The following is a 22458-nucleotide window of genomic DNA, read 5'->3' as shown; positions in this document are numbered from 1 at the left end:
ACTTCTGGCTTCCTACAGTTTCACTATTATGTTAAATATCATACCAAGCAGATGTAAATATTCTGAAGGGAAAAATCTGGCAAAGAGCAGGAGATTTCACATTTTTCCTCCTGGTGCCCTTCACACACATAAACACCTGAGTGTGTGGCTACATAGACTGTTATCTTTTGAAACTAATAAAAGGCAGCCACTGAGAAAATGTACTAACACCCATCAAAGGCAGAGCTGTTCAAGATCTGTGAAGCTCACCATGAGCTACGGTACACAATGAAGAAAAACTCACACGGCAGAACTCATGAACCATATAATCTAGCATGTGAAAGCTGCAAGTGCCAGATTTTGAGCAAAATAGTATTTCACAGGGAAAGTCTGAACACTTCTTAAAAAGGAAAAAAAAAGTCACAGAAACTAACAGCATCAGTCAGGCTAAAAATCTGGGAAGGACAAACTTGTCATGAAGTAAATTATTTGGCTTCTTTTGTCTGTGTAGTGGCATTTAAAGGCAGCACAGTCTGCAGGTCTAGACCATCTTAGACACACAAAATACCAGTAAACCAGTAACAGGGTGAAATAACAAACCTGTGATTATTGACTGGCATTAGTAGTTTATCACATTTGGTTACTGGATACTACCTTACACTATACCTTAGGCATCAGCTAATGTCATATTTCCAGGCTGAGGAGTTCCTGGTGCAGTCAGGAGCTGGAAATTATGGAAAACGAGGACCAGTACTAAGTGATGGCACTCCATGACAATCTAAAAGAGTTTGTCATTAGGTATCTTGGAAGAGAGAAGAAAAGCCAAGTCTCCTGCATATTAGCTTCTGGAATTTATAAGAAATTATTCCTTTGGACATCAATCATAAGGCACAGCTGCTCTACAGCAACCTTGAGAAACCAAACAGATGGACAGGTCCCTGCTGATGCCTGGCTCCCTACGGAGCACTGCAGGCTCATTTAACCCCTGTCAGTACCAATCTCACAGACGCTCTCATGTCTCTAGTTCAGTCCTTTTTCCAATCCTGACCGTGATAGTAAAGTTACATGAAGATCTTGAACAGCATTTACTTTTGATTAGATTTCCATTCCAGCAGCTGGTGGGGTCAGCAAAGAGTTGCTGATGCTCCTAGACTCTGTCTAGGGTAAAACAAACCCAGAGGACTTTCTCTGGCGGTGTGTTTGTCCTGGGTTGCAGTGTATTACCATCCTCATGAGCCACTGAAATCAGGTGGGGCAGTGTTTTCCTTGCCTCCTCCCCCCAGACTATCTTTCTGTTAATGGCCCATCATTGTCCTGCCACATGACTCAGAGATAACTCCCTCTGGACTATCTTCTGTTAATGAGCCTAATCAACACTTGGCCTCATGACTCATTACCCCATTGTGAGATGCTTCACCCAGAGGGAGGAGCCAAGCATTCCATCCTGGATATAATCTGAGATTCTGAACACCAGAAACTACCCGTACAATGGATTTCCAGAGGACGGGAGCTACACAGCCACCACTGGACCTGAGGAGGAGCAGACCCTTTTTCTACAGGATCACCGCTTCAGAAGACTGCAGCCACCATTCTACCAGACTGCTACCACCACCCTGACTAACAGGGTGTCAGGTTGTATCTTGACTCTGTCAATTTGAACCAGTGTTTTCTTTTAGTTTTTTTCCTTTTCTTTAATTTCCCCATTAAATTGTTATTCTGACTTGGTGCCTCCCATTGGTTTGTTTTCAAACTAGTATAGTTTTATATAGCTACTTTTCTAAGCCAAAATGGTGAACTAGATCAAGACACAAAAACAAGACTTTTGACTTGCACTTGCCAAATGACATAAATGACATCCATGCTCTCAAGTGCAAGCTCAAACAGTTATAAAGTCATTTTCTTTTGCATTAGCTGTTAACAGACACAGAAAGCATCCCAGCAAATTCTTTTAGTACCAGAAATCTGCAAAATTCATCTTCACAAGTCTTTCCCTGCACCAACCTGGGGAATCAAATAAGACGTTGCACAAGATGTTTTTGACTCCTTCCTCTATCATGGTTTCCTACACCCACAGAATGTCATAAAGTGCTTTGTACTATGTAATTTCATCATCACTGACAAAAACACAAGTCCACTTACAAAACCTAAGTCTCAGTGGCCTTAACAGAAACACTTTCTCTCCTAGCCGTTCCCTGCACCACAGAAAGGAAGCTGGCTGGGCCACCACTGTGTACACAGTAAGAACTGCTGCTGCTATGTAAGTAGCACTATATTGTTCTCCTGCCCCATGGCTATGGTAGAATAGATACCTTTTCAGTTGTGCCATAAGCTGATGTCTAGCAAGCACAGGTGAAACTTCCTAAACACCTATGTATTTTGTAGAGCTCAGATACTTTGAGTCCAGGCAGGGAAGTTAACATTTCACAGTGCCTTGTACACTCATGAAAAACAAACCTAAGTTGTCTTCTGTTATTTAGACACTAAAGCTGGACTCCAAGTGTCTAAGAGGTACTGTACAAGCAAATGAGCCTCAAGTTCTCCCTGCCCCCAAGGATGAGCTCGCCTTAGCTTGTGTGTGTGCTGAATAACCACAATAAACATATGGTGAGCAGGAGACAGATGTAAATTAAACCCTTCTGTGCCATTGTGGACACTTAGCACTCCCTGGGCCACATTTTCTTGACTGTCTTTATGGCTCCCACCACCATCTACAGTCTGAAGAAGGTTCATCTTTACATCCATGGCATGATACAGATGCTAAGCACAGATAAAAAAGAAATTAGTAAGCAAATGAAGGTTTGTAAAGATGCTTTCTGTGTGTCTCTTATTGTCTCTGGGTGACAGGCAAGGCAAATTTCATTAAATGGATAAACTTCCATGAAAGAGCAAGAAATACACTTGGGGTGGAAGTGGAGGGTCACAACATCAGCAATTTAACAATTTCTTTAAAATTTTCTGATTTTAAAATCCAAGAAATTATCCCTACAAGTGTAGAACTAAAACTCTTCATTTAAATAAAATCTGCCCTCCTACTAAAGAGGAAATTAAGCAGAAGCAAAGATAAAAGATTTGTAGGAAAGTTGAGAGTGAAGCATAAAACCTGATGGACAGAAAAAGCACATACACATCCATCCAGTGCTGAAGAGGTCAGGCAGAGAGTACGACTCCATTAACATCAAAGTCATTAGAGTATGAGATAACAGTTTGGTACATTATCATAGAGAACAGCAGACAGTGAGTTATTGTATTCTCATGTACTTCATTCCATACTTTCCTGATAAACTCAAATTAAATATACTCTCTAAATGCATTGCTGAGCAGAAATTAGTCTATTTAAAATTTAAAATTATAGACACTTCTATCCAATTCGATTTGTAATTTCCTTGTGCTTTTTATTCTGAAAAACTGTGTGTAGAATGTCTTCTGCCAACTGAGATACTCCCCTTGAGAAGGCAATCTGAGGTATGTGACTTTCTGTTCTCTGATGGTTGTGCCATATCTTTTTAATTGTTGACTATCATGTTAGGCTGCTGCAAAAGTATTGCTAAAGTGGTGTTCTAGTTTACAAAACTGAGAAAGCTGCAGAGTAGCCTAGTGAATATTCTGATATGGAGTTGAATAGAGGCAAACTAGAGCTCCTGATAAAGCTCTTTAGCATTCTGAATTCCTGGCTCCATCCACTAGCACAAAAGTACATGTTTTTCTCTTACATTAATGAGTTTTTATAGCAATATGGTAGCTCCAGGTGGTGTGGTTATCGTGAGATAATCACTCCCCTTGAGGATGCCTGTTAACACCCCAGAGGTGATGGGAACCAGGCCCTCTCTTGTGCCTTATTGCTTCTATACATGCTGATGGCAGCAACTAGAAAGAATTATGAAACATGAAGAGCATGCAGAATTAATCTGCACTGTCCATTTGTTAATTATAAAGGCTATGAACACTGCCAGTGAGCACCATCTACACTTTTACACTGTCATCATAATTAAAAAGTTTTAGTATGTGGTTTTGTGTTGCAGCAACATCGATCAAAGTCCATTTCCTGACATGTGCAGCAGAAGCAATATGTTCCGCATAGGTTATTTCTGGAATTGTATTATTTACTGTAATAGAGCCCTGTCATGCTACCTCTATTGTACCAAATATACCTGCTATGTCTGCAGAGACTTATTCCATTTCCTGGCTCAGACTCTCTCAAGCATGCACCAAATGGACTTGTTGCAAAAAAAAAAAAAAAATTAAAAAAACAACAAAAATGTAATATTCTGTTGAAGGATTTTTTCCATTTTATACACTGCAAGATTGTTTTTTATCTGCACCCTCTCCTCTGGATTTGCATGAATATGCTGCTGGGAAGAGGGTAACACTTCCTTACAGAGGTGGATCAGAGAAATAACAGTAACAGGGATTCAAAACTAGTGGAAACTCTCTGTAAAATAATACTCCGAGTGCAAAGCTAAAGAGTAGAAGGGGTGGATGGTGATTTAGGTCACTCGTGCTAGCAGTGCAAAGCATGTGTCACAAAGTAAGACCACTGTAAAACAGTCTATAGAGTTCGCAGTTACAGCTCACTTGAGCTCCAGACACAGGGAAGTGCCAGACAGCACTAAGATAAGAGCAGTCACATTTCTTCACTGTCACCTGCACCACACTTTCTCAAGAAAGACAGCCCAGAAGCTTTTCCACTAAAGTAGAAGGAAACTGTAGAAACTTGGACTCCCAAAGAGTTACCTGTTTATAAAACAAATATCAGCAATGCAGGAGAAAAATAAAACCAAGCAACAAAACCCAAAAAAAAGGTGTAACCTTTCCTCCCTTACAAAACTACAGTAGTAAAGAACATGTGTGGAGGGAGGGAAAGAAGTGGGAAGTTTAATACCCACTTTACATCAATGTCCCACTTGTTTACTCTTCGTAAAAATGTAGATGAGATGTCTGCTCTTCATGTTTTAGCGTCTATCAAATGATGCTTTTTGGCACCTTGCTGTTTGCAGAAGAAAAACAAGAGAAAAGTTGAAAAACAGCAGTGCCTTGATAATAACACCTTTCTTGCTTTTGATTTTCTATTCAGCTTGTATAAGTGTCATAAAGTACGAAAGAGAAAACAGGTCATCTTTGAGGTTAGCTGAAAGAAAAGACAGCCTGAGCAGGGAACTTGACAAAAAGTGGATAGTATCCCTAAGTGACACTAAGTATATATTGTGCATGGAGCACTGGGTTTTGGTGCTCATAGGAGAAAATATCATTTGCAGAATTTGATTTCCTTCCCAGAATTTAACTAACTGTACAGAATTAACACACTGTCCTGGTGCATTGCAGAAATCATTCACAGTTACAGCCTGGTGCACAATGTTCTACTACAAAAGCACGTAAATGAGGCCAGTTTCAAAATATATAGCAAAATCTCCTTCTGGCCTTATTTGTGCCATGACACACCTCTCAGAAATTAATATGTGGCTCTCCATGTGGCTCCACTTCTCTAGGTATAGCTTTGCACGTGCCGTCTTTCAGTTGTACAGTTGTGGCTTTGGATAGTGGGCTCTGTAATATGGGTCTAGAATAAGGGAACATGTGGCATTCATATATTAACCAATCTACTGGTTGCCAAAGGACAAAGATGCTGTTTATGCTCATTAAAGGATATTACAACTGTGCAATGCCAGATGAAGACTTCAGTACAGTGAGAAGAAATGGAGGGGATGTACTTCTTTGGGCTGTTCACAGCCAGGTCAGGCAGTTCAGAAACACAAGTGGAAAACTTGTCCTGAGAATACACCTGTGTTAAAAAAAAAAAAAAAAAAAAAAATCTCTTTTCAGAAAAGTAGTTAAAATTCATACCTACATAATTCCAGTGATTGAGAAATACACTAACTTTGAACATCAGTGGACAAGAACTAGCATCAGAATACCAGGAATTTGTCTGGTTTCTCAGGCAAGAGGGATAATTAATGTGACCAAAACCAAAAAGCAAGGCAAAATCAGGATTACTGAAACCTCAGGCCAGGTCAGTTAACTAGTGTCATGGCTTTTTCCCAGAACCTGAGCCCAGCTAGCAAGAAGTTACAGAAGTTAAAGCAACCTCTTGTTTTGAGAGCTCAAATTAACTGTCTTGCTCTACATCTTTTCATTGAAATTGTCTCACTTTTCTCCAAGACTTTCAGAAGTTTTGACCAAACTTGGGTGTTCATTGAAACCTCATCTCTCTAGTAATTACAGAAAAAAGGGCACTTGAAGCTCAAGTAATGGTTTTTACTGAGAAGGATGTAATCTTAACATTTCTTGAAACTTGTTTAAAATTGCTTTAACTGTATGCTCAACCCCTACTTATTTCTGCTTAAGATCTTTTTTAATTTTTCCTAGCCAATCCTCTTTTTGTTACTGTAGTTCATTAGCTTCATTTTCAAGTGGCTAAAGGTTAAGGATTTGAACAAGGAGTTCTGTTGTCTGCCCATGTCAATAAACACCCTTTTCTTTCACCTAACATATAAAATCCATGCTGTTTGCACTTCCACAAACCTGAATTCCAGATTCAACTACTTGTCTTAAGCTTAAAACACTACTCCTGTGGGATAATTTTTAAGGTTTTATAACTATATTTCAGTGGCTTTTTGGTTTACACAAAGGGAAAAATGCAAATCTGAAGGTTGTCAAATTATAAAGAGCAGAACCTGATATGCTTTAAAATATTCTTAGCTTTCTCTTTTTCACTGCCATTTATCTGTTTGTTAAGTTCAGGTTGCTCTCAGGAGGTGAGATTTCTAAATACCACATCTTAGAATATGAGATATTTTGGGCGGCAAGTATAGTCACATGCATAACATGTTTCTAATGGCAATAGCATGAAAGTTATATACTGGACTACAATCCACTGTCAGCAATGCCGTGGGACTGCATCTGAAGAGTCAAAAATCCCTAACAAGAAAGAGAGGAAGAATGTAAAAGGAAAGGTGGGGTGGAGGAAAAAAGAGAACAAGAAAGGAAGGGAGGGAGGGAGGGAGAAAAAGTGAGAGAGAAAATGAAAGAGAAAAGAAAAAGAAAGAGAAATAGAGAGAAAGGAAAGGAAAGGGGAAAGGGGTACTGAAAAGTAATTGTAGGTAATAGATAGCTTTAAGAGCCAATTAAATATCAGAGTTTATATCTGGACTCTAAGTGATACTGGAGTGGTTACTGACCATAATTCAGTCAGACAGCTTTTCAGAGCTGTGTATGAAATTTCCCTTAGTAGCTCAGGGTGTCCATCCTCTTAGGAGTTCACATCTCCCCAGTCAGTGAGATCTGTGTAGAGAAGCAGTAAGTTGGTGTTACACAGCTCTTGCCCCTTCTCATCAGTTACCAGAGCTGATGATTTTTAGCAGAAGGAGAGCTGTTAATTTTGCCTTTTAAGTGCAATCTATAATCAATTGGGGGTTGAGGGAGAGAGAAAGGGAAGCAAAGATTATCTTCATTACCTGAAGCTTTCAGCTCCCCAGCTGGAGCAGAGTTGTACAAACATTTGATTTTGCTTTGGGGACAACAGAGGGTCATAAATTAATAGGTACCTCCAGTGCAGATCTCCTGCTCAAGGCAAAAATGTTTATTCTGTTGGTGGCAGTTCTGCTTTTGTACAATCCTTCCTTATCTCCTGCTGCTCTTTCTCTCCATTTCTTCCCTTTTTTTCCCTCTGCTTCATTCCAATGGAGGGTCTGACCCTATGAAGCATTTGGAGGACTGAATTAGTTAATCTTGGTTCTTGGTTGACGCTAAAGAAATTATTACTTGTGAAAATGATAGGCAAAATGGTCAACTTTTAACAATCCCACCAGAAACACATGAACAGATACCAGCCTTCAACCTCCTTTTTCCCACTGTCTTGTGAATTCCCCTTATTCTCTTCACAGTTTTTTTTGCAAAGGGTTTTGTTCAGGTGAACAAAGTGCTGTCTAATTGCCTGTGCTTGGGATCTCATTACCCTGACAACTCCTCCAAGAGAGCATAGAAAAGTCCACTTTTCCATATCTTGTGAATTGTTTTGCCCAAGGAAAAGTCTGTCTTTTGGCTGGTATTAGAAAGGACTTCAGAAGGTAATTCTCCAAGATAGACATCTTGAAGAGGGTTCAATTGTGCAAACATAGCTGTCAAGAATCATGTTAGGCATTGTAGGGGATCCTGCTTATCCTCCAGCTAGGGCAATGTCAGTCTTCCTTAACTGCATGCTCTAGAAAGTAGTCTTATGGGGTGGGGAGGTCTCAGAGACCCTATAGTGTCTGAAATCTGTGTGTCTGTGTTGAGGGAAGACAGTTTGTCCTCAGGACAACTGTCCTCCTGGGTTGGCAGACGGTGTAAGGGAGCAGAATGATCCCACTGTTATCCAGGAGGAGACAGTCAGAGAACTGCTGAGCCGCTTGGATGTTCATAAATCTATGGGACCAGATGGGATCCATCCCAGGGTGATGAGGGAGCTGGCAGATGAGCTTGCAAAGCTACTCTCCATCATTTACCAACAGTCCTGGCTCACTGGTGAGGCTCCAGATGACTGGAAGCTGGCCAGGTGATGCCCATTCACAAGAAGGGTAGGAAAGAGGATCCTGAAAATTATAGGCCAGTCAGTCTGACCTCGGTACCCGGCAAGGTAATGGAGCAGTTTATATTGAGTGCCATCACTACAGGATGGCCGGGGGATCAGACCCAGCCAGCATGGGTTTAGGAGGGGCAGGTCGTGTTTGATCAACCTGATCTCCTTTTATGACCAGGTGACCCACCTGGTGGATGTGGGAAAGGCTGTGGATGTTGTCTATTTGGACTTCAGCAAAGCCTTTGACACTGTCTCCCACAGTAAACTCCTGGAAAAGCTGGCAGCACACGGCTTGGACAGGTGCACTCTTTGCTGGGTTAAGAACTGGCTGGATGGCCGGGCCCAGAGAGTGCTGGTGAATGGTGCTGCATCCAGCTGGCGGCCAGTGACCAGTGGTGTCCCTCAGGGGTCTGTACTGGGACCAGTTCTGTTCAATATTTTCATTGATGACATGTATGAGGGTATTGAGTCTTTCATTAGTAAATTTGTGGATGACACCAAGCTGGGAGTATGTGTCGATCTGTTGGAAGGTAGGAGAGCTTTGCAGAGAGACCTGGAACAGTTGGATGGATGGGCAGAGTCCAATAGGATGAAGTTTAAGAAGTCCAAGTGCCCAGTCCTGCATTTTGGCCACAATAACCCCCTGCAACACTATAGGCTGGGGACGGTGTGGCTGGACAGTGCCCAGGCAGAAAGGGACCTGGGGGTACAGGTCAACAGCCAACAGACCATGAGCCAGCAGTGTGCCCTGGTGGCCAAGAAGGCCAATGGCATCCTAGTATCAAAAACTGCGTGACCAGCAGGACCAGGGAAGTTATTCTTCCCTTGTACTCGGCACTGCTGAGGCCACACCTCAAGTACTGTGTCCAGTTCTGGGCCCCTCAGCTCAAGAAGGACGTTGAGACACTTGAACTTGTCCAAAGGAGGGCAGCAAGGCTGGTGAGGGGCTTGGAACACAAGCCCTGTGAGGAATGACTGAGGGAGCTGGGGTTGTTTAGCCTGGAGAAAAGGAGACTCAGAGGTGACCTTTTCACTCTCTACAACTCCCTGAAAGGTGGCTGTGGTCAGGTGGGGGTTGGTCTCCTTTTCCAGCCAACAACTGACAGAACAAGAGGACACAGTCTTAAACTGCTCCAAGGGAAATATAGGCTGGACACTAGGAAAAAGTTTTACACAGAAAGAGTGGTGAATTACTGGAATTGTCTTCCCGGGGAGGTGGTGGGATCACCATCCCTGGATGTGTTTAAAAATAGATTGGATGTGGCACTTGGTGCCATGGTTTAGTTGAGGTGTTAGGGCATGGGTTAGACTCAATGATCTTAGAGGTCTCTTCCAACCTGGTGATTCTGTGAGGGAACCTAGTATGCACAGCATGAATGTATAAATATGCTTGATTTCAGTGCTAAATTTTGAGTTATCTTGGGTTATGTCTAAAGAGAGAAACCCTGAAGTCCTGATTCTCTTGTAGAAATGTGACTGAATTTTCTGTGTCTTTCCTCTGGCTGACATATTCAGGTTTTCCTTATGTGAAAAGGAGCTAATATGAGTTACTGGTCTTTTCCTTATGAGGCTTTGGGACATAAACCCAGAGCAGATGGAATTGTCACACCAGCTAGAAGTCTGGTACATATTCCCATTCTGCATTTGGTACAACCAGCACAGGTTATGTTCATTCAGCTACCACAGTGGAAAACTTAACATGAGGGCCAGAACTTCACCACTTAGCAGTGATTCAGCCTGATTATGCTCTAGTATTTTGTAGCTGCCTAAAGCACTGTCATCATTATCTACCTTGGTTTGCAAAGGGAAAAAAATAGTACCCACACTGCTATGACCTCTCTCTGAAGGTAAGGATAACTCAGGTTCTTGTTAATAGATCCTTTGAGGTGGATTAGAGTGAAATGACACGGAATGATTGTTGTTTATAAATATATATATACACACATATTTATTTATTTTTATATGGCTTTATTTCAGAACTATTTGGTTGCAATGGAAAGGATGTACGTAGACATTTTGGTTGTTATTATCTATAGTAATATCACTTAGGAAAATGCAAAAGGGAAAAGGAAGAAAGAGAAAGGAGGGATAAGGAAAGATCTCGCTGCCCCTGGACCCAGAGATGAGACTTGATTGTTGCAATTTTGATGTCTGTTGGTCAAAGTGATGGTCACAGTCATGATCCATTGGGGGTGGGGGAAAGCCCCTAAAACACAGAGTTCAATGGGTTAATGTATGTTCAGGTTTACATGGGAATGTCCAAACACCTTCCCTGCAGAGTGGAGTAACTGGAGTATTGACAGTTTAATTAATTCTAGAAATATATGCTAGAGAAACATGGCTTCTAAACTTTCTAGATTAAAAATGTGGCAATTTAACTCTGCTTTCATGGCAGTGTTTTTTCAAAATCTCACTAAACAAATGTTGTTTATGCCTACCAACAGGACATGATTTCACAGAGCCACTAAATTTCATGTCTCAATTATAAAACATATACATATAAAATAATTTTTTTTACCTTCATTAAGTTCTGAATTGCCAAAGCCATTTCATTCCCGTGGGAGTACAGAATTAAAACAATTTTCCTCTTCTTTTAACAAGACAATTTGTAAATTCTGTCCATATTGAAATTTGCAGTATTTTTCTTGATGGCTTCAAAAGGCTAGGGTTCTAGGATAGTAAATCTATTTCATTAACAAAATGGTTGTACTGTACATGTCAGCTATCAGTAAGCAACATAAGAAATGACTAGCTAAGGACCTGAAGACTGATGCAATGTGCAAGACACCTTCACCTGCCCCTCATTTTGGTTAGTTAGCTAGCCAGACAGCTCATCTTGTCCAGCATGGTGAGCACTGCTCAGAGTGCAGGTGTCATTTCGTGAACTGCAGGGGAAAGACGCTGCAGTAGAGGTAAGTGGTACAGGTCTAGCTCAGAGACATCAAATTTCATTAATGCAGGTGCAGCACCAACAAAACCGGATTTGCTATATTCAGCAAAATATAGTGTTCAGACTTATTTTTCTATTCTTTAGCACTGAGCCCAAAGTTACAAGTTCTGGGTCAACTCTGTGACAAAGCACGGACTCATAGCTGCTGAGGAAGGTAACATTACTCTGCCTCAGTTTAGCACATTAGAAACAGGTAGATACTCCTTGTGCTCCTCCATCCTCCAGGCTACAGCAGCAGCACAGCCCTGGTTTTGCTGACCATCCTAGCTCCTGTTCAGAGTGTGGGCAGTCTCTGCTATGCTCTACAGAGCACAGGTTATTTACTTAAGCTATGTGTAGAATGAAATCATCTTGAGTTTGGTGTTCTTCCTAAAGCAGAACCCCTCACAGAATATAGAGTGTAACTCAAAGGCATGTTTAGCACTACCTTCCCAGTGATTACAGGACTCTGTGCCCATAGGATTTGATTGCCTCCGGTCCACAGGGCTTATGAGTTTTGAGTCTGAGCCTTGTTGTAGTGCTTAGCAGTACTTAACCTGGATTCACTCCGGAAAATGCCACTTCATTTGCATTAATCAACTTTGGCAGCGCGAACCTGTACCAACATTTTCTCTCTTCCTTCTATTTCCCTTTACCTCAAGGTTTCCCTCTTTTCCTTTCCTACCTCGCTTCCCTCACCCCCATGCCACTCCTTTACCTCCCTACTTTTTGATTATATTATCCCTAATCAGTCTTGGAAGCAAAGGAAAGCATGTTCTATCCTTGCTCTGAACAGTTGTGCACTATCATAAAAGAACTACAGTTGGTTTTTCATAAAAGAGCACTGAAGGTAGCCTCTGGACCCTGGAGAGAACTGTTTACAGCATTTCCAAACTTCCAAGGATTTTTCTGAATGCATTTTATAAGGTTGTAACATCACACCATTGATTTTTCAACAGATTCCAAAATGATCTCCCCAGGAAGTTAGTATTGGAAAAAAAAAAAAAAGGAGAGGGAAGCAACATTACATGGCTTAAACTGGTTAGTTTGAGGTTGATAATTCTTGGCAATAATGCATCAGATCTTAAAGATAGCATTACATGGTCCATGCATTCCATGATGTTGTATGATATCTACAAACAGATTAATTCCCACTAGCTGTGCATCTGTAATTGAGATGGTCTGGGGGTGGGAGATGGAAGTAAACAACTCAAAAGAATTGTAGTTTCACTGCTTAGAATCATGTATAGTGCTGTTTCTCTTCACAAAGCCAATCTCAGTATCAAATATTTTCAATTTTCTGTCTCAGCACAAGGGTTTCTGATTCCAGACCTTAATGGAACCCAGAAAACCTTGATATTAGGACCAATTTTCTAAAAGCATCTCCTGTAATTGCACCACAGCACAGAACCTGCTCAAAAGTGCAAAGCAGGTCAGAAGTTCCCCATTACTGTGCAACCCTTTCCACCTGTAGGCCAGCAGATCAAATAACAAAAGGTCGCGGCAATTTGAACTTGTGTTGTTACCTCTTGTTCACAGGCTGGCACTTTGTTCAGCTGCACGCTGGTGGGCAGCAGTGGTGCCCTCTTTACCTAGTGGTGCTGTAAATCCAGTGTGTATTTACTATTCAAATGTGTAAGCAGCGATGCGAAACACAAAACAGTAGCGGTTCAGAGCCTCTGCCACAAATTCATGTTTGCTAATTTCCTCCTAAGAAAACGGTCACCAGCCAGATCCCCAAACACCATTTAATATAAAATGAACACATAATCCTTAGTGTGATGTAAGGTTATTTTTCCAGAGGATTGGGAGTTTTTTTAATTCTTTGGTGATATTTCACATGTCACTCGTGAAGATAAAACTGCCTGCACTCTCTTTTTCCATTTTTCTTAGCCTACTTTACCCCACCCCGCCTCATCAGTAAAAAAATCTTTCCCGTAAACAGTTTCAGTACTGTTTTATATTTCAGAAACCAATGCAATTTTGAAACTAATTATGACATTTTCTCTTTCAGGCTTGTCTCTTTTCCTTAAAAGCTGATCTTACAAATCACTTGGCCATTAGCCAAAAAAATTCTCAGTATTATGATTCTGTAGGTGTTTCACAAGCCTTTAAGTACATTTTTGAGGTTTGCTATTAAGCTAATCTTTGAGTAAGGTGCTGTGGAATATTAATGGAAGCATTTTGGAATTGTAAATAAATGTGTTTGGAGCAATCTAGATGAAGAGCAGAATGATAAAAATTGTTATAAAAATCTAATTAACATTTTAACTGTATAAAGCTTGCTGATACAAAAGAATAGTCTCAGACAATAGATAAAGTTAAATATTCCCTTGTGGGTTTCCAGCAGATGAAACACTGCTATCAATATTTAATGGAATGTGTCAGAATTTACTATCATTTGAAAGAATGCAAATAGAGGTTACCATAGAAATCACCTTGGCAGATTACTGCACAAAATGCAACACAAACTACCCCTGAAGGATCCTCAAAGGAGCTAGCTAGATCTGTGTCTGTTACCCTTTCATGTAGTTTCTTAAAACAAGGAGAAAAGCCCTGTGTGTGTGTGTGTAAACATACGTTATGAAAATCTATTAACCAGTAATGTTAAATAAGAGAAATAAGAAATGAATTCTCTTTTAATCACTTTCATATTGCAGATACCTGAACTCAGTTCATGCAGCAGAATAAATAATTGCAGTGAATAGGTTGGTAAAATATCTCCATATAGTTTAGAAACACTTCATTCTGTAAGTCACATACTAAAATTATCACATCAATTTTTTATTCCAAACTTTTCCAAACTTTTTCTCCCAAGAATTCTCTATTACCAGTTTTCAGTTTATGTTTACACTGTCGAAATACAAGTAGGTCCACAGAATATAATTTGGATAGTTCTCAGGATAAATTTTGTTGTTTTCATGTTTTTCCTCTTTAAGAATATGTATATTCTTAAATGTATATCTCCACACAAAGCTACTTATCAACCAAATTTGTCGGTTGAAGAAGCAGTTTTATGCCTAATTATCCTATCAATTTTACAATGTCTGTAATCTAGAATATAGAATCCTTCCCAAACTTTGACATTCTTTTTTTGAGACCTTTTCCTAGTAACTCTTGCCAAATATGCTAAACTGGAGCTAATGAGCATCTTTAGAATGCTACATTTCCTCTCAGCTTCTCAGAAACAGCAACATGTCAGAAGCAACTAAGTGCTCCTGAACTACTGAAGATCAAAAGTTGATCAAAACTTCCTCTTGGTGAGAAAAAATACATAAATATAATACTCTTTCAAAACTGAGTGAGAGAGCTTGAAGTCAATTTGCAATGATAAAAACCTGCTTCTTCTGTAAGTTATTCTGAAATACCTTAGAAAACATTAGTGTAAAATGCAGCTGGAATATTACCTGCTATCACACCTCAGAACCTTTTCTTCTTCTACTCTTCTTCATATTTGAAGTAGGCAGTGTACGTTACTACTTAGTAAAAATAGGTACACAGATTCTGGTAATGCACAATAGTCGTATACTAAAAATATCTGAATTCTGATGTTTTCTCTTTCCCTTTTGGAGGTTATATGTGCATTCAGGTAATACAGTAAAGCACATTGCTTTACAGTTTGGGTTTGGTTTGGTTGTTTGGTTGGGTTTTTTTAAATTAATCAAGATCTAACAGAAAACCATATGTAAAATGACATAATTTCTCCTTGATAAAAATGTCTGTAGCAATATGTTGTCCAACTCTTCATGAATCCTCAGCCAAAGGAGAAAATTGTTCAAAACCTCACATTGATGCCTTGAAGGAGGTGCTCATTACCAGGCCACATCCTTGACTAAAGCAATGACCATCTTCCTACTGCAACTGGATCGTTGTATAGCAAGGTCTAGAAACACATGAGGCTGAGAAGAAAGGCAAGAAAAAGTCTGCTTCTAGGAGGAAGAAATCACTGAGAAGAGTCCCACTGTTTAAGCCTTTGGTGTTTCAAAAAGTTCTCCAAGGGACGGACTATAACCCCTTCAATTTCAAACAAGATAAACATGATGCAAGCATCTAGGCAGATGATTTTCCCCCAGAAATTTTCTGAAAATATTCATTATTTCTTTCTTCAAGACAGTGGATCTTAACAGAACCTAGTCAGGTTTTGTGCCTGAATATATTTCGGTGCTTTCTCCCCATATTTTGCTTCATTGCATGTCACACACTGCAACAGGAGCTAAATAACTACTTTTTCCTTTCCTCCTGGGGAATTCTACAACAGTACATGGCATGAATGACAGCAAATCCTGGATTGTCACACATCTAACCTAAATTACCTTATTGTTAGTTTTGTTCTCCATGGCTCTGCTTTGAGGGCAAAAGGGATGTCTTGTCTGACTAGACTGATGTATACTTGTCCCAGTTTGAGACAAATTCAGAGGAACGGCCAAAATGAATGTCCTCTGATATAAGGCAGGTTACAGCCATCCCTCCCCCACCAGGTCCAGGAAAAATTTTCCTCGGAGGAAAGTGAAAGGAAAAAAAAATGTTTATTTAACAGACACAATGCACAATGGGAAAAGAATAATGCTAGATAATAAAACCTCTCGCTGTGGAGAGAAACCTGGGAAGATTTTAGAGTCCTTTCTGTGGATGTGGTCTCTCTCTCTCTCCTCTTCAGAGCTGGGTTTTCAGTGTAGGCTCCTCCAGGCTGGAGATTTAAGGTTTCCTGGTGTGTTCTGGTATTGTTGAACAGTCCAGAAGAGAAGAAGAAGAAGCCAAAGTCCCAGGGAGAAAAAAAAGTTTAACTCTCCATCTCTCTCTGGAGAAACAGAGCCAAAAGATGACTGAAAAGCAGCAAAAAGGGTGCTTCCTCCGTGCTTGCTGCCACAGAAGCACACAGAGGAGATAGAGTGACCTTGGAGCACAAACTGCTGTGAAAAGTTCATCTGACTTTTTTTTTCTTTCTCTCACACCCAGTTTTAAAGGCTCAGAAAGGCACAGGATTTGTGTCTGGGCAGAGAGCAGCGATAGGGGATACAACATCATAAAGTCACCCCAAGACAATACTGCCCTTCACTAGTATTTTGCTGTATAAACTCCTATAAAATCCTAGTGACTGGTTGAGGAGCATCCTGTAACTACTACTGCAGACCACTGAGTTTCTGGGTAATTCTGCTGACCCAGTGTTACCTGAAAATACTGATGTTCTTTAACTCTCAGAAATAGAAGTCTTTCATAAAGTACCTGACCAACACTACAGTTCTGTGTTGCTCAATTAAAGGGAATAACTCAAATCTTTATGCAGTCGTGAAACAAGAATCCTTTCACATACTGCTCCTCTGGTCACACTTGGTACTCAACCTGGCCCAAAGAGCAGAATTGCCATGTAAAGCAAAACACCTTTCTTACAGTGTCATTACCCTAAGAAGGAAAAACTTGAAAATTCATAGGAAAGGTTATTCACAGGAAATCTGGCCATTTTTGTATGATTATGGATAAGTCAAAGACATTTTGGAGTCTACTTTTTTTTTATGTGGGTGGTATCTTTGATCTCAGATTGCAACTCTTTTATGTCAATGCATAATGGACTGAATGCTTTGTACGCCTCCTGAGATGCCAAATGGATAAAAAGGCATAGATGGAAACTCATACCTGCGGTGAAATGGCATCTAGAACATATTGTCACACCAACCTCTCTATACATTATGAAAATAAAGCATTTTCTTAAGAATTCTGAAGTATTTTACCCATTATTTCCTTTGTCTTGCTTAGGCATCGCTACTCTCTTTTTGCTGGAAGGAAGGACTAAAGGCTCCTTCTAAGGCTGCCGCTGCAATCAGTGCTAATGCTGCTCTTTAAACAATTTGAAATAAGATCAGTCTGCTCCTGTGGAGTCAAAGATCTTGGAGTCACAACACTAACATCTCCCAGTACATATCACTCTGTTTTCTTAGAGAAACTTTTAGACTTACAGAAAAAAACCTCGGGTGGTTTTGGATAATTATACTTTCAGATATAGTTACTTTTAAAGAAATACATCTTTGCTATAGCATGCTATGCACAGGTTATATAAGTAGGATGACAAACAATTTATATTGTGGTTTAAGAAAGGAAATATTTGCTTTTATTTTTTTCATCAAAATGAAAACTACCAGTAAGCCTAGATTTTGTCCCACGTGTCTGTTGCCAGCTGAAGCAAAGCTGCGAACTCATCTAAACAGAAACAATCTGAAAGACACCTGGGGAGGTGGTAATGTGTTAATTCAATCCTACTGCTGTAAACCCCACCAGCATATGGAACTGATGCAGACTAAGGGCTAAATCCAAAGCATGAGGGATTTAGAGTGTTCTTCAGCTCTCTTCTCAGGAATATGTCTGTGTTCCAGCATAGAGACTTACCATCTACAGGCCAAAGAAAGCCTTTGCTAGACAAATATATATATATATATATATCAAATGCTTGGCAAATGCAGTCACAGGAACTGGTCATTATGCAATAATTTTATATTAACATTGCATCAAAACAAGGTTGACAGATGTGACACAGATTCCACAGATGGCCACTCCTGGAGCAAAACCTAGACACCAGCAAGGGTTCTTGGAAGCAGACAGACACCTAGATCTAGGTAAATGAGTCAACTGGCTGCGACAGGTGGTGAGGCACCAAACTCAAATAAGTAAACCCACATTCTAATTACCGAAGTTCAGGTGTCTCACTTTGTAGCTGGGACTGACCCTCATGTCTATGTAACTTCAAACAGAAGCTTCCATCCAACAGCAGGGAACAGATGTCAGGTGCTGGACATCCTGCCAGTTCTTAAGGAACCAGACCCCAGAGCAGAGCTGGTCCTTTCCTAACATTACTGCATGCTGGAACACTACATACCAGTAAAGTGGATAAGGTTTCTGTCACACTTGCTCTACCACTGTGTTTTCAAATTTGTACAGTAATTTGGTTTGGAAAGAACCACTAGCTCCAGCTATAGGGCCTAAATTATTGTTAGAGCAGGTACCTCAGGTCAAGTTCTAAACACTTCCAAAATGCAGATAACCAAAATCCCTCTGGGGAAACCCTTCCAGTGCTTGAGCACAAAAGAATGATATTTTTATTTCTTCCATATATCTAGTAGGAATTTCCCTTCCTGAAGCTTGTGACAAATGCCTCTTTTGCTGTAGGAAAGAGTTCTGGTTCTGTGCTCTGTTTCCTTTAGGTAGTTGAAGACAATAACTAGATCCTCCCTCGGCCTTTTCTTCTCCCTTCTAAAAAAACTCAGTTGTCTCAATCTCCCCTTAGACAACAGGACTTTTCATATGATAAGAAACCTCATTAAATTTCCTCCCTTCCTGAGAATCTACCTATTTCTCTGTGAGTGCTGCTGAACCTAAACAAAAATTGTACATAAACTACACATGAAAATGAGTGTGCAGTGACACATAAAGGAAGTCAAAGAGCGGAATGTATGACATTCTTTCCTCATGAAACAATGATCAGGATTTTCTGAGAGTCTTCCTTTTTCATGTTGAAGAGATTAAACTGTGCATTTCCATTTTATCAGTAAAATTAAAGCCTTTTAAACTTCATAAAGCTTTGTATTTTAATAGTAAAACTTATCATAGTAAAGCCATTTTTAAATGTATGTGTAGAAAAACAGCTCTGTTATTTGTATGCAGTCCAACTTAATAACAGAACTTCCTAAACCTGCTGAAATATTTATTTTCAGGCTCATTTACCCTTGGACTGATAGAAGAGCTTCACAGAATTCTCTGCCTAAAACAGCTTTGGAATATAAATGTAGACTCAAGGGACTGAAGAAAGAAGAGCAAAAACAGGACTGAGCTGAACCTTCTGTGAGTAGGAGCAGACATCTGAATTAATCTCCCACTGCTAAGCAAGAACACAAACTAAACTAATCAAGAAAGGATAAAAAGGTTGGGTTTGAAGTTGAACCTTAAATTCAGATTTAATCCAAACACTCTAAAGCCAAAGCAAAACTGATTGCTATAGGAAGCATAGTGTTCTATGTGCGCAGTTATGCATTGCAGCTGGAAACAGTTGAAATTTCCCCCAAAACAGCATAAGAGAGAAGGGAAAAGGAGAAAAATCTATTTAGGTATAAGAAGCAGCAAACAAAGATATGCTAAGTCACCTAATAACAAGTATTTCATGCCTGACCAGTGTAATGAAGCAGGGTATTATATTTTTATATGTCTGGTCTTGTCCGGGGTTTAATCTTAAAGCCCTTTCAAAGAACATTACACTTCTGTAATTCTGGAGAAAATTGTAATGATTTTGGTCATGATCAGAACTGCATGCGATTCTGTCTTGAGACCTGAGCATCTTCTGCTTCATCAGTCACACAGACTGACACAGAATACACTCAAGTAAAAGAAAGTCTGAATTCTAGACTCTGTGTCAGGTTGCATCCATGTCCAGTTAAGGATGTCTACAGATAAAAAGCTGCCCAATTGTCATAACTTTTGCAGTGCAGCTGATTTCTGTATCACTGAATGGCACACTACCTTTGCTAGAGGAACAAGTATTTGATTTCATCCCTACAGACACAGCTACTGGCTATCTCAGTTGTTAAAAAGATGTATTAGTAACTGTTTACACAAGAACGAACTCATGTTGGACACAAATAATGTAAGTCAATGTACAAATCTTTGGTTTGATCTCCCATTGACTATGTCTACCATTTTAGGCTCCCATATGCCTGTTTTTCATAATCTTTAATAAACTCTTTCTTTCTTGACAAAACTGAGGTAATATTGCATTAAGAAGAACATTGTTTACATACAAAGAGCTGCTCCTTCGTTACATCACTGCTGAGCAGTGCTCCACAGCATCAGTGCTGTATCTCCAACATTCCCCCCTCACCAACAGACTGAGGGTGGGCAAAATCTTGGGAGGAGGACAGCCAGGACAGCTGATCCAAATGTGACCAAAGGTCTAACATCACTTGCTGATGGGAAGTAAAGAATAAAATCTCTCAGTGTTTTCTTCTTTCTTTGTGCACATGTAACCTTTTGCTTTTACTTTACTAAACTGCCTTATCTCAACCTACAAGGATTTTATTTCCATCTCATTTTCTTCTCCCATCTTGTTGAGAAGAGGAGTGATAGAGGGCCTTGGTGGGAACCTGTCATCCAGTCAAGGGTAACCCATTGCACCATAGTTACAGACACCTGAATCTTTCCAGTCCTCAAATGCAAATGCATAGTAGCATCTTTTGCTCCCTTGGAGCAAAAAAGAGGTCTCAGAGAGATTTTTCTCATGTGTGCTTTCCTCTGGGGTCTCTGATTGATAGGTTTAGTTTGTTGCACTTTATAGGAAAGTTTCAGAGTTAACCTGTCTGAAACATTATTGCTAGAACAGTAGGGAATCTACTTTCCCAAAATTACTGTGATGAAAAATGATCTTGATTCTTTCTGTTTTCCCAGGCACTCATCATGAATGGAAACAAAATTTCGTTTTCTAATGCTAGAAGAAAATTATATTGAAGATTGCCCTTATGACACTAAACCAGAAGAGGAGTATGAATCAAAAGAAAATTACTCCTTTTTTGAGCATGGCCCATGCTCAGTGCAAGTCCTTGTACCAGGTGGGAAGTACAAAAGCTGGGTTTGCTAGATGATGTTTGAAGTCTTGGCTTTGTCTCTATCTGGCATAAGCTGCTATTGCAGGTGCAAGGAGAGCAGAAACAACAAAAAAAAACCCACAAAAAAACCCTAATCTGTTCCAGCCCCAGTATAAAAACTAACCTAGGAGTAGATAATTTAACCAGTTTTGAAAAACAGTTCAATTAAACTGAACATTGTTTCCCCTCAATGTTTAAGATCTTGTTTTCTCACTTTTGCAAGAAGTAAATGTACAAAGTTACTGGCTGAAACAGCTGGGATCCATCACCTGGTCCACATGAGAGGCTACTGCAGAAAGGTCACTCTGTACAGCTGGAAGCAGCAGCACTGGAAGGAAACCTGTGATGGTTAGTTCAGAGAATTGACTGGAGCTACCAGACAATTAGATAGACAGCAGCTTTCAGTTATTTTACTGCCAACAGTTGAGAGTGGAGTATTATTCTCGATGTTTTATTGAAGAGATCTGTATCACTCAATAGAACAGATCTTAATTTCATTGAGAATTAGTACAATAACTTTGTCTGTTATTTGAAGAATAACCTCTAAAATACAAGAAAATGAAATCAGATCCACTCTAGGGAATTATTTGCAATTAAAAAAACATTAATGCAAAAGAAAAAGTCTAAGAACATTTACAATATTTCCTAGTAAGTAAAGGCCGCTGTGACTCTAGAAAACAGGTCTCAAGCTTCTACATATATAAATCATTATAAACAGAATTGTAGATGTGAATATGGGTCTGGTCTGCCAATTAAATATTCAGAAAGTTCTTCATTGTTTTTTTTCCTGTGCAAGAGAATATACCTTTGAACTCTAAGTTCAATAAAATACTGAATTATTTTCAGAACATGCTATGTATGTCTGAATCAGTTATGATTAGCCAGATTTTAAATAAAATTTTAAAAGCCCCATAACTCCTTTTCCGTGACTGTAAAACTAAGTTAATACTTCCAGAAACCAACAAAAGAAAGTCAGCTGAAGTTAGTGGGTGTCTTTCTGGGTGATTACAATGGGCTTTGTATCCTGCCCCTTGTTCAAATATTCATATGCAGAAAATTAGGACTGGAGACTGACATATGTTTTCTGTGAAGGTTCATTGCTGGCAAATTAGCTGCATGACTGTTCATAGAAACTGAAGTCATCTAAGAGTCACAAATATATTTATTCAAAAGTTCAAATGCATATCAAAACTATTTGACCTTCTGATCAGCTGCTGAAGGATAGAAAAGCTTAGTTCTACAGAAGAAAGTAACTTTCTCAGCAGAGATGATACTGTATGTTTGCACCGATATTTCCTTACATTGAGGTTAGATTAGAGCTCTTTTCAACCAAAGCTTTTTTATGATTTTTAATTAAATTTAGAATTCTTACCTCTGATACA

The 22458-nt window shown here is 39.7% G+C and overlaps 1 long non-coding RNA gene across 1 annotated transcript; it reads left to right on the top strand.

Moving 5' to 3' along the window:
• The first annotated feature begins 1573 nt into the window (after window positions 1-1573).
• Window positions 1574-21926, top strand: LOC109950908. Its single transcript, XR_002273180.2, has 4 exons — window positions 1574-1611; window positions 2165-2236; window positions 19160-19286; window positions 20880-21926. It is a non-coding gene; the product is annotated as an uncharacterized LOC109950908 (long non-coding RNA).
• The last annotated feature ends 532 nt before the right edge of the window (window positions 21927-22458 follow it).

Source organism: Corvus cornix, chromosome 3 (assembly GCF_000738735.6).
Source record: "Corvus cornix cornix isolate S_Up_H32 chromosome 3, ASM73873v5, whole genome shotgun sequence".
Classification (NCBI taxonomy): domain Eukaryota; kingdom Metazoa; phylum Chordata; class Aves; order Passeriformes; family Corvidae; genus Corvus; species Corvus cornix.
This window is presented reverse-complemented; position numbering and strand designations above follow the sequence as displayed.